The sequence below is a fragment of the Carlito syrichta genome, unplaced genomic scaffold (assembly GCF_000164805.1).
Source record: "Carlito syrichta isolate Samal-C Ts95f unplaced genomic scaffold, Tarsius_syrichta-2.0.1 Scaffold311350, whole genome shotgun sequence".
Lineage (NCBI taxonomy): Eukaryota > Metazoa > Chordata > Mammalia > Primates > Tarsiidae > Carlito > Carlito syrichta.
In genome coordinates this window covers 286806-299112 of record NW_007255446.1, presented here as the reverse complement: position 1 = coordinate 299112, position 12307 = coordinate 286806, and positions in this window count along the sequence as shown.

Sequence of the window (12307 nt, the reverse complement as noted above, 5' to 3'; positions counted from 1 at the left end):
AAAAAAAAAAAAATAGGTCAAATCTAACGAGACCAGACAAATTTTGTAAAGAAATATTACCACTTTGATTATCTTTCATCAAAGAAGGAGGCAATTATAGAGATAAATCTTGTATTTCAATAGAAAACAACAACACATCCTTGGGGTTATCAGATTCTAGTCCTGTTCATTACCTTGAAGGATTTATCATCTATCTGAAAATTAAACTAGATTCCCCCAACCTTGCATACTTTGTCAGTCCTTACCAAACTCTCAATTCTTCTAGTTTCCTTCAGTATCTGGTTACAACCCTCCAAATTAATGCTTTTCCAATTTTCTCCCACCATCCCTAATTGGCATCAGTGAAAACTTAGACCTTGACTGCCCAGATTCTTAGTGGGACTCTACATTGTCTCGTAGCCAAGTATCTTAAAAGGAGGGACTCCAAGAAAATTAGAATAAACTTAGTTCACATTTTGCCTCAGCACAACCATTTTGCTTAGACTGACACTCTGCATCTAGCACAGGTTAGACATAAATAGATAAATTTCCAATAGGCAGGTTTTAGGACACCTTCATTTTACTGCATGCCAAGTTGGCAGCCTGTTCACCCCCTCAGCAAATCAAAGGAAAACTCCAGCCAAACCTTTCAATTCATGGTTTAGCATAATAATCTCTAAGAAACTTTTAGGTTCTGAAGGCCAAAGATCAACCCTTAGCTGGCTGAAGCCATAGAAATGACAATAAGAGCTGGCTCGGTGGCTCGGCCTGTAATCCCGCGCCTTGGGAGGCTGAAGTGAGTGGATTGCCTGAGCCCGTGGGTTCGAGACCCGCCTGGGCAACTTGGTGAGACCGCATCTCTACAATGAATCAAAAAATTAGCCGGGTGTGGTAGCACACGCCTGTAGTTCCAGCTACTTGGAAGGCTGAGGTGGAAGGATTGCTGGAGCCCAGCAGGTCAAGGTTGCGGTGGCCGGGAGCGGCCACTGTACTCCTGTCTGGGCGACAGAGTGAGACTCCAACTCAAAAAAAAAAAAAAAGAAATGACAGTAAGACCACCTTTTAGCTAAGGAGCTTGTGAATTGGAAAAGTCTGACAGGTCTCTTGCAGGAAAAACCCCTCCCCTTTTCTCCTCCCATGTAAACCACCATCTGAGGTCATGAGATGCTAATGCATGGCACCATCAAGATCTAAGACTCATGAGGCTATAATCAACATCAAAAACTGCAGCCCTGGACATTCCTTTTGACCCAAACCCCCCTTACCCCAAAGGTCCTTAAATATACCCAGTTCTCGGTCCTTCGATGCCACACTTGCCTCTGATTATCTGTGAAAGGTGAATAATAACTTTACTTCCTTCTACTTCTTGCTTGGTTGCAATCTTGCATTATTTCTGCAGTACCAGCACCAGCTCACCTCACCTCAGTTTACCCTTACAGATCTGAAAAAGTCCTGTAGGCTGAAGCTGGTCGATTTGATATAAACATCAAAGGACTCCTCAGCACAAGAGATGGCATAGAGGAGGCCATCACCAAAAACATTAAACTACAAACGAGGAAACTGTGTCCAACTGCCACTGCCATCCTCTCTCCACCATCTAAAAACGTTTTGAACCCAGTGTTAAAGTATCTTGACTGCCCTCTGGACTCAGAAACTGATTTTATGGTCTGCTCCAAGCACTAACCTTTTTTGTTTCCTCATTCTAATCTACACTCTTGTTTCTGTTTGCAGATCTTCCGCTCTCAATTTCTAACCCAAATCTTTTCCACAGCAATCAACTCAGTTCCTTGTTTGTGAAACTTCTTGGGAAATCTCAAATGGAGGAAACATAGGGGCTTGACACCTACTAGAAATGGTATAAAGATTACTTTTTGAAAACACCTGAGTTACAGCAGATGAAGAACAAAGTATGACCTGAACTTCTGTTATTTGACTATGAGCAGAGTTTTATGAGAATTGGCTGCCACAAGCCTCCCCTGGGAGAAGTCTCCCTTCAGATGGAGGGTCGACCACGGCACCAGAGCACTAAAAAAAGACTATGCAAAGAAGCCCCGCCAGAAGCTTCCATCCTATGAAACACATACACACAAATCTGGTATAAAAACTATTATCCCTTTGGGGAGCTCCTCTCTCTATAGAAATTGCCACATGCATAATAAACTTTTCTTCTGTTAATCTATCCACTGGCCGGGCTCAGTGGCTCGGCCTGTAATCCCAGCACTTTGGGAGGCTGAGGCAAGTGGATTGCCTGAGCCTGCAGGTTCGAGACCAGTCCAGGTAACTTGGCAAGACCACATCTTTACAATAAATAAAAAATTAGCGTGTGGTAGCGCACGCCTGTAGTTCTGATTACTTGAAAGGTTGAGGTAGAAGGATTGCCAGAGCCCAGCAGGTCAACTCTGGGGTGGCAAAAAAAATCTACCTATTGTCAGTTAATTCACAGGGGGTCTGGCTTTCTCCTTAAATATGATGAACTCCTTCCGGTAAGGACCATGTCTTTCATCTTTGTCTCCAAGGCACTTAACTCAAAGCCAGGCTCAAAGTTTGTGCTCAGTGAATCCTTGACCAAAGAATTACTACCCATGATCACTAGTACAGAAAAATTATCAGAACCACTATCATTTTCTTTGGGCTTCCATGGCACTTAGACTTCCACACCTTTTTCTGTTTCACAGTGTGTCCCCCCAGTCAACTAACTGCACTGAAGTCACTTTGGCTGATGGTCTCTTGGCTGTGTACTGGAAGCTCCTGGGAAGTTTACAAAATATTGATACCTGAAACTTGTCCCAGAAAGTCTAGCCTTATTGGTCTCAGGTGCTAGACTATGACTTTTATTACTCATGATATCTAACACAGCTACATACACAGCAAACAACTACACTTACTTATTAAATTGATAGGCTAAATGAAGGGACTGCTAATGAAGTGATTATCTGTATCTCTCAAACTCAGGACATGGTTTTCTCAAAAAGCATATTCCTTTAAAGTACACATTTCCAGCCGGGTTCGGTGGCTCAGCCTGTAATTCCGCGCTTTGGGAGGCTGAGGTGAGTGGATTGCCTGAGCCCGCGGGTTCAAGACCCAAGTGGGCAACTTGGCGAGACCTCATCTCTACAATAAATCAAAAAATCAGCTGGGCATGGTGGCGCATGCCTGTAATTCTGGCTACTCGGAAGGCTGAGGTGGAAGGATCGCCAGAGCCCAGTGGGTTGACACTGGGGTGGCTGTGAGTGTGCCACTGCACTCCAGCCTGGGCAACAGAGTGAAACTCCGACTCAAAAAAAAACAAAACATGCAGTCTTCAAAATTGGTGATTTTAAATTAGCAGCTCTATCACCCTATAATTTTCTGGTATCTAATTCGAGAAAACAAATATAAAGAATATGCAAATGAAACTGAGTTAATTTAGGCCAGGCACAATCCCAGCACTTTGGAGGCTGAGGCAAGAGGACTGCCTGAGCCCGGGGGTTCGAAACCAGCCTAGGCAACTTGGTGCAACCATATCTCTACAATAAATCACAAAACTAGCCGGGCATGGTGGCGTGCATCTGTAGTTCCAGCTACTTGGAAGGTTGAGGCCGAAGGATCACCTAAGTCTAACAAGTCAAGGCTGTGGTGGCCATGAGCGTGCCACTGCAATCCAGCCTGGGTGACAAGAGTGAGACTCCAACTCCAAAAAAAAAAAAAAGAAAAATAAGTTAATTTAAAAACTGAATCTATGACTAAGTAATATCAAAACAATAATCAAAATAAGTCAGAAATATGACAGACTGTTTTTTACAAATTCCAGAGCTGAGAGCAAGCTTTGTTTTTCTTTTTCCTGGCAAACAGATGCCATATTTATTGTACCTTAAAAATTTAAACAGGTATCTATAAATAAGAGTAAATAACTGAAAGAAGAAAATTAAAGAATAAGCAAATCTATAAGCAGAACATGCAACATGCACCCTCTCTAAACATGTGTTTTAGAACATGGTCAACTTCTTATCCACCAATAGGGCACAAATAAAGGCTCCAGAGGGGAAAAGCCCATGCCACCCACATTCTGCTCAGGCTGGGCTACCACTAGGTCCACTTCAGAGCAGGACTAGGACATTTCTATCCCCACTAACCAGACTGCAAGCTAAACAAAGGGACTGCTAATGAAGTGGGAGAGTAATGTGATCTTGCCAAGGTTGGGGATCAAGCAAGTGCCCAAGGTGTAGAGAAATCAATTTTGAAATCCAATCGGTACCTCATCGAACAGTGACTGCCTGTAACCATTAATGTGCCACCACCTGCACTTCAGAGTTTTAAGCAGTTTTCCCCCACCACTGACATTTGGAACAGGCTATCAAGGGTGCTGAGGGTGCCAGGCTCTCCTTCTCCCTGGTCTCTGCATAAATCTAAGAGAGATGAGAATTGGGGGACAAAGGAAGCCATCCGGAGAGGTCAAATAAACCCTTTGATCATTAGGGACAGGGAAGTTCTTATGTCAAGACTTAAACCAATTTCATAAGCAAATGAACAAAAGAGTAGGAATTTTTGGCCCCAATAAATCAACTAAGTTAAAAGCAGCAGCAAATCAAACTTGGTAGTGGATAAAAACCAAAAGCCAGAAACTAGCTGGAAGGCTGTTCTCACTTGCAGTGCCAGCTCACAGGTGTGGAGGCAGGGTCATGCCATCCTGTCAGCAGAAGAGGAGCAGGCAGGAAGGCCTGGAGAGAGCCAAAGCAGAAGGGAGAGGAGGGAGGCGGCCCCACGGACTGCTCTGGTGTTACAATACATCCTTCACATTCGTGGCCCAGAGTTTTTAAGCATTCCAATTTTCCAGTATCAGCTGCCACCATTTGCCATTCACTGCTTAGCCTAACAAAGTGTTGTATACAAGCCATGTGTTACAGATGAAAAACTGAGGCTTGTGCACAGGATGCACTGTCCACGTGGGACCAGACACAGCCCATCTTTCCTGATGTCCAAGACGAGGCCACATAGTTCAGACCATTTACACAGACACACAGTATCTCAAATGGACTGGAGGACACAGTGACACCAATAGAAAGCTGGCAAGTCAAACTACTAAGTGCCCCAAAGACTTGCCATAATTGTTGGAAAATAATGAACTAATTAATGTGATTTTAGAAAAAAATTAACTTGTGTGGTCTCCTCAGCCTTTGTCCATATTTTTTTGGGATGACAGTTTGTTTCCCCAGATGAAAAAAGTCCTCAAAGGAAAATGCTTTGCCTATGTGGAAGAGGTTGAAACAAACAAAAAAATGGCAGAAGCACTAAAACGCATCAAGATGGACGAGTTAAAAAAACATTTTGAGCAGTGGAAAAGTGCCTCGATAGGTTATTGCATCAAACGGAGAGTACTTTGAAGGTGACTGAAGTTTAAATATGCAAGAATAAACAAATTTTTATAAATAAATTCCGGTTTTGGGGGGTCCCCCTCATATATGAAAGGTGAACATCACATAAACCTTCATTTTCACCCATCAATTAACAGACATTCATAATAATACCATCTAATAAAGGTAGCAGTGGAGGAAATGGCCACAGAAACACTCTCATTAAGCTGGTAAAACTTTATAACCTAGTCAGGGGTCACCTTGGCAACAGTTTCAAGTTTTTAAATATTCATACTATTTGACCCACCAAATCTCAAATTATCCTAAACAACTGAACACTTTTTTAAAAGTGACACACGTTAGACATCAGAAAATTGCTAATAATAGCAAGAAGCACTGGGAACAGGCCAACTGACCATCAATAGGAAGCAGATTAAATAAATGATGAAGCCATTTAGCATAAGGATCCTGGGTGCACGTCACATAGGGTCTTTACTGGCAAAATCAGTAAAGTAAAAATTATCATTCTAAAATTACCCTGAAGTCACAATATGCCGCAGGGAGGAGTTTCATCCAGTTACCAACGCCCACCAATTCTTGGTCCATCCTCAAGGGCAACACTGAAGTTCACGAATGTCTTCTAAATGAGTGCCTGTTTCCTCACCAATCTGCCTTTCACTCCTCTCTCTTTGCTTCTGTACCAAGCAGTCTAGCATCATTACTTGCACACCCTTCTCAGCATGCATTAAAACATGGTATCAGGAAGAGATCACACAGGAGCAAGCCATACACACTGCAGGCCTTGCGCTGATGGCAGACAGAGGTGCTATGCAGAGGGCATGGGGTGCACTCAGGGCACACATGGAGTCAGCACCCTTGTCCACATCAGCTGCCCCCAAGAGCACCCTTCGCTCAGGCAGCATGTGCCAGACCCATGCCAAGGGAGGTCGGCATCTAACAGGATCAGCAGGTGCTGTGCAGTCATTCAAACAATGCCGCCTCCATGTGAAGAGCTGGACAAAGATCCAGAATAGAGTGGTAAGTTACAGCTTACCACATCTTCTATAAAAAAGCAAGATGTACAGGTGCATGCACAGACAAAAGCGCAAAATTACAGCCAAAATGTTAACAACCATTAACTGGGGATGGTGAGCCCGCAACTATCTGCATTTTCTACTTCATGCTGTTTCGTGTTGCCTGTTTTTTTCTTTTTCTAATTTATAAATTTCAATGTATACATTGAAATAGATACAGGGACTTGCTATGTTGCCAGGCTAGTCTCAAACTTATGGCCTCAAGCAATCGGCCTCCCAAAGTGCTAGGATTACAGGTGTGAGCCACTGTGCCCAGCCACCTGATGTTCAAAATAATAAACATGAATTGCTTTTATAATCAGAAAAAACTATTGAATTTTGGAAGAACATTGATTTGCATATGCTACGCTACATAAAGAAAGTTAATTTTACCTGAGAAATCTTTACTACAAAAACAACCAATTCCTCATATACTGCTAAATGAAAAATAATACAAGAGGGTACAAAGGATTTTTATAAAAATAACTTCACATACACAAAAAGGCAAATGCTATAGATGCAAAAACAAAAAAGTCCAGAAAGATAACATAAGATTAACTCTGGACTGGATGGTGGGACTGGACTGATGGTTCTCCTTGCACCTTTCTTGATTTCCAAGTTTGCTGATAACTCCATTTTTTAAATGATTTTACACTTAACTGTTTACATCACCTGGAGTTATTTCAGCATATGATAAAAGGTGATAAAACTATTTTCCTCCCAAACAACTATCCAATTACCTTAGCATGTACTAATAATGCCACTTTTGTAAAAATAAAATAAAATAAATAAATACACATAACATTTTGATTTCATTGATTCTTCTGAGCATTTTTTAAAAATCAGAATAATATATAATTCTATATTGTTGTTAATGACAAAATATCACATATTATCTTTTTATTAAGGACTTATAAGAACTCAATAGTATACTTTTGAAACTTCATATATTTTAAAAATATTTCTATCATTTGTCTCTATTTTGTTTACAGTTTTTTAAATTACAGGAACTTGTTAATTTTCAATGTATTCTTTTTCTATTTACCTTCTTTTTTACTGCTTCTTCCTCTACTTTGAGGGTGGGTGTTCTCTTCTGTTCCTTGGGACTACAGAATTATTATTTTCTTTTTCTTTTAGGCTTTACACTTTATATTTAATCTATCTGGAATTTATTTTGGTAATGGTAGGAGGTAGGGTTCTAAGTTTCTGTCTCCCTAAATAGTTACCCAAGCACTTCTATTCTCTATGTCTAAGATGCCGCCTTGACCCACATTAACTTTTTATGTATCAGGTTAAAGATGGTAGCTATAACTGTTCCCTTCCAAAACCCCACTAAAATGATGGTAAATTTTTAAAAAGACATAAAATTATAGGGGCAAAAATGAAAGGAGAGACACCAATAACATATTTTGGAAGCTGAAAAGCAGAGAGACATCTAGGAATTAAGTTGACACATCCAGGAAAGTCCTACACCAGCTTGTGGTAAGATGAGGCATGTGAACTGACAGCACCAGGTGTCTGTGGCAGAGGGCACAGGCTGGGACCAGAATCAGGGAGACAATTTTGAAAAACCCCTCTAGACTCAGGAGTGGGGCCACTGTCCCAACCCTCCAAAAGACAGAAGGTTTATTCTCTGCAGGGGTAAAACAGGAAGTGTGGACTACAGAAGACCAGAAATACTAAAGGCAGAACAAATACATGGATGTTTAGAAAAGAATGCTGAGCACTCCCAGCCTTCTTCCTCAGCAGAGAGCTGGTCGCGGAAGGCAGGCCATGGTAACTTAGTAGTCAAAGATATAGGGAGGCCTCTGCAGCCCCTGACTAGCCTTCTGCTGAGCTCCAGTCCCTGACGCACTCACATCTGGGGTAGCCCAGGGTTCTCAGACTCCCTCGTGCCCTTGCCCTGACTCCCGCGGAAGGGATGCTGAGGCAGACTCAGCCTAGGCAGAACATTAAACTATTTGGGAAACAGTATCTTTTTAATATTATGTGCTCTCATCCAAAAATAAAACGTATCTTTTTTTTTTTTTGAGTTGGAGTCTCACTCTGTCGCCCAGATTGGAGTGCAGTGGCTACTCCCAGTCACCGCAGCCTCGACCTGCTGGGCTCCAGCAATCCTTCCACCTCAGCCTTCCAAGTAGCTGGAACTACAGGTGCGCACTACCATGCCTGGCTGATTTTTTTTATTTATTGTAGAGATGATGTCTCGCCAAGTTGCCCAGGCGAGTCTCGAACCCGTGGGCTCAGGCAATTCACTCACCTCAACCTCCCAAAGTGTGAGATTACAGGCTGAGCCACTGAGCCCAGCTGTATCCTTTCATTTAAACAGTATTATTTTATGTCTCTCAGTAAAGTTTAAGTATTTCTTGATAAAGGTACTACATATTTATGTTTATTCTTAGATATTATCTATTTTTTGCTGCTACTGTGAAATTGAATTTATTCTGTTCCATCCTTCTAGCTGGTTAATAACTGTCAATTGCCATATATTTATTTTCTATTTGAAAATCTTACTGAGCTCCATGAATTCTGATAATTTTTTGTTGATTTTTATTGGAGTTTTTCAAGCATAAAGTCATTATCTGCAAGCAAGCAATGACAATTTTTGCTCCTCCTTTTCATAGGTTTATCTTTTTTTTCTTATATTCCCATAATGTCAAGAATATTCAGAATAATATTTTATAGTAGAGGTGAGAGCACATGTAAAGTCTTATTTCTTTACTTGAATTCCCATTCAATTAACAAATATTTATCAAATATCCACCAGGTGCCATCAAAAAATAAAATGATTAACATTTTGCTTTCATTATAATGTTGGTTGATGAGATAGATGTCTTTGAGCAAGATTTAATTTTAAATGCAGTAAGTGGCAGGTTTGCCAGTAAAACATTAGAATATGATGGTACAAAAAGTAGCTTTAGAAAAAACAAACATCTTCATCTGTTTGAGAATCTCTAAGCCCTGGGCTCCTTGTGCTGAGAACAAAGGAGGAGCCACCTCCTTCTCCTCACTGAACTCCACAGGCCTAGTCACCAGGACAGATCACAGGCTGCAAGACACTGTCTTCCAGTCTTCCGGTCAAAGCCACACTGAGACTAGACTGAAATCGCTCTCAAAATCATTCCCCTTTCATTTGTATTTAAATAAAACAAAAATGCACAATAAGGCAAATTTATCTTCAGATGACAAAGGGTCACAGAGCTATTTTGTGACAATTCCTGTACCAAAACATGCTAAGATGACATGTAAAAATGTAAATCAAACCATAAATTTCCATTTTGACACATATTATTAGCAAATACTAAGAATACCAACAATACCAAATTGGTAAATCTGGGCAAACACTCCCATGCTTCCAATGGGAGCTGCTCTGAAGAACTGACCATAGAAACATGGCTGCCCCAGGACTAGTGGTGGAGAGGGCTAGAAGACCACCAAAAGCATGCACTCACCCTTCCCTGTCTGGTGTAGAACTGGGGATGGAAAGCGGCTGCCCAGTTGGGGACTACATTTCCCAGCCCACCTGGGAAGCACGTGAGGCCAGATGAGTAGTTCTCAGCAGTGCAGACTAAGGCCTTATGCAGTTGGTCTTTGATAGTGATTTGGTTCAGGAGCTCATGTTATCCCAACTAATACTAGAATATACTCCAGATGCTTATTTGTGTTTCTAGCTTACAAATATTTTTTTTGGGAAAAGGTTTACATTGTTCAAAAGAAATAAAGCAACATATAAAGTTTGGCTGCCACCTTGTCGGCATGCATCCTGCCCCCCATGTCCACAGAGGACCATTTTTACTAGCTTACTGATCCTTCCAGTGTCTCTTTAGGCAAATACAAATATATGTACATGTTCTCATTTCATCCTGTTTCTCATATGAAGGCAGCATCCTAAACTATCTCCATCTCGGTTCTTTTCTCTCAACAACATATCCAGGCAATTTCTTCACATCAATCCATAGCTTTTGTGCTGCTCCCCAGGATCTCAGTGGGCTGGCATAACAGAGATTAGTAAACCAGTCTCCTACTGCTGAATGGTCAGGTAATTTCCAGCAATCAGTACCACAATGAGTCCTTTTGTACATGTATAATTTTGCAGGTGCAGGTAGGACAGTCTTCAAATGGAAACTGTTGGATCAAAGGGGAAACGCACCTGTAATTATTAAGAGATTTCTTCCAAATCCTTGCTTCCCTCAAATCTCACTAGCAAAGTGGCTGTAAAAGATGCATTTTTGCCCATCTGAAAGGTGAGAAATGGCATCTTGGTGTAGTTTTGATTTCCTCTAATTAAGAATAAAGGGTATTGTCCTTTCACAGATTGAGGGGTTAGGGTATTTCTTTTTCTATGAATTATCCATGTTCTTCGCATAATTTCCATTGAGTTTTGAACTTCCTCAATTCCTATCAGAGTAGTACACTACTTACCTGTAAGCTGCAAGTATTTGTATTTTGTAATTATTTATGTCATGCAGATGTTTTTCATGCTTACAAAGACAAATTAAAATCATTTTAATGAAATTGGGACTTCGAGTTATAGTTAGAAAAGGCCTCCTCTGGCCGGGCTTGGTGGCTCAGCCTGTAATCCCGCGCTTTGGGAGGCCAAGGTGAGTGGATTGCCTGAGCCCGCGGGTTCGAGGCCCACCTGGGCAACTTGGTAAGACCTCATCTCTACAATAAATCAAAAAATTAGCCAGGTGGGGTAGCGCGCGCCTGTAGTTCCAGCTACTTGGAAGGCTGAGGCGGAAGGATCGCCGGAGCCCAGCAGGTCAAGGCTGCGGTGGCGGAGAGCATGCCACTGCACTCCAGTCTGGGCGACAGAGTGAGACTCCAACTCCAAAAAAAGAAAGGCCTCCTCCATCTTAATACCATAAAGAATCTCACCATTTTTTCTTCACCACTTTTGGTCATGCTTACACTGACCATTTTCACCTTGATCCTAATATGCGGTGTAAGATATGGATCCAGATTTATTTCAAATGGCTACCCAACTGTCACAAAAACCTTTATTAAAAACCAAAGTCAACCTTGACTCCACTCATTTGTTTTCCTTGGAGCTCTATTAATTTTTGTTTTCCATATTCTGAAGTTCTGTCAATTATGTGTACATGTATAAATGAGTAGGACTGTTATATCTTCTTTGTTAATTAATCCATTTGTCATTACGAAATGATCTTTACCTCTGGTAATATTCTTTGTTCTGATATCCATTTGTGATATCGATATAGCCACTCCAGCTACTGTTTTATTAGTTTTAGCATGGTGTGTATGGCTGTGCATGTGTGTGTGTGCATAAAATCCTTTCACTTTCAACCTTTTTGTGTTATATTTAAGATACGCTTTTTTCTTTTTTAAAACTTTAAACTTTTTTATTTTAAAGATGTGAACTACAATTCAAGGTAAGGTATATAAATATTCACTATATAGGTACCCTTGTTGATGAGGTGTGCCACTCCTTCCCCAGGCAGATTTCCACTACTGTCAATCTCTCTTCCCCACGACCCTCCTGGCAGTTTCCTGCTACTGCCAATCCTTTTCTTATAGTATTGTGATAACTGTTCAAGGTCTGCTTATGGGTGAGAACATGTGATACTCAGTTCTTTGTTTCTGTGAAAGATCACTCAGTATTATAGACTCTAAGTTCATCCAGGTTGCTGTGCAGTTCATGATTTTGTTCATCTTTATGGCTGTATAATATTCTATAGTGTATATGTACCACATTTTAAAAAATCTAGTCCTCTTTTTTTTTTGAGTTAGAGTCTCACTCTGTCACCCAGACTGGAGTGCAGTGACCGCTCCCGGCCACTGCAGCCTCGACCTACTGGGTTCCAGTGATCCTTCTGCCTCAGTCTTCCGAGTAGCCGGAATTATAGGCACGTGCTACCACGCCTGGCTGATTTTTTGATTTACTGTAGAGATGAGGTCTCGCCA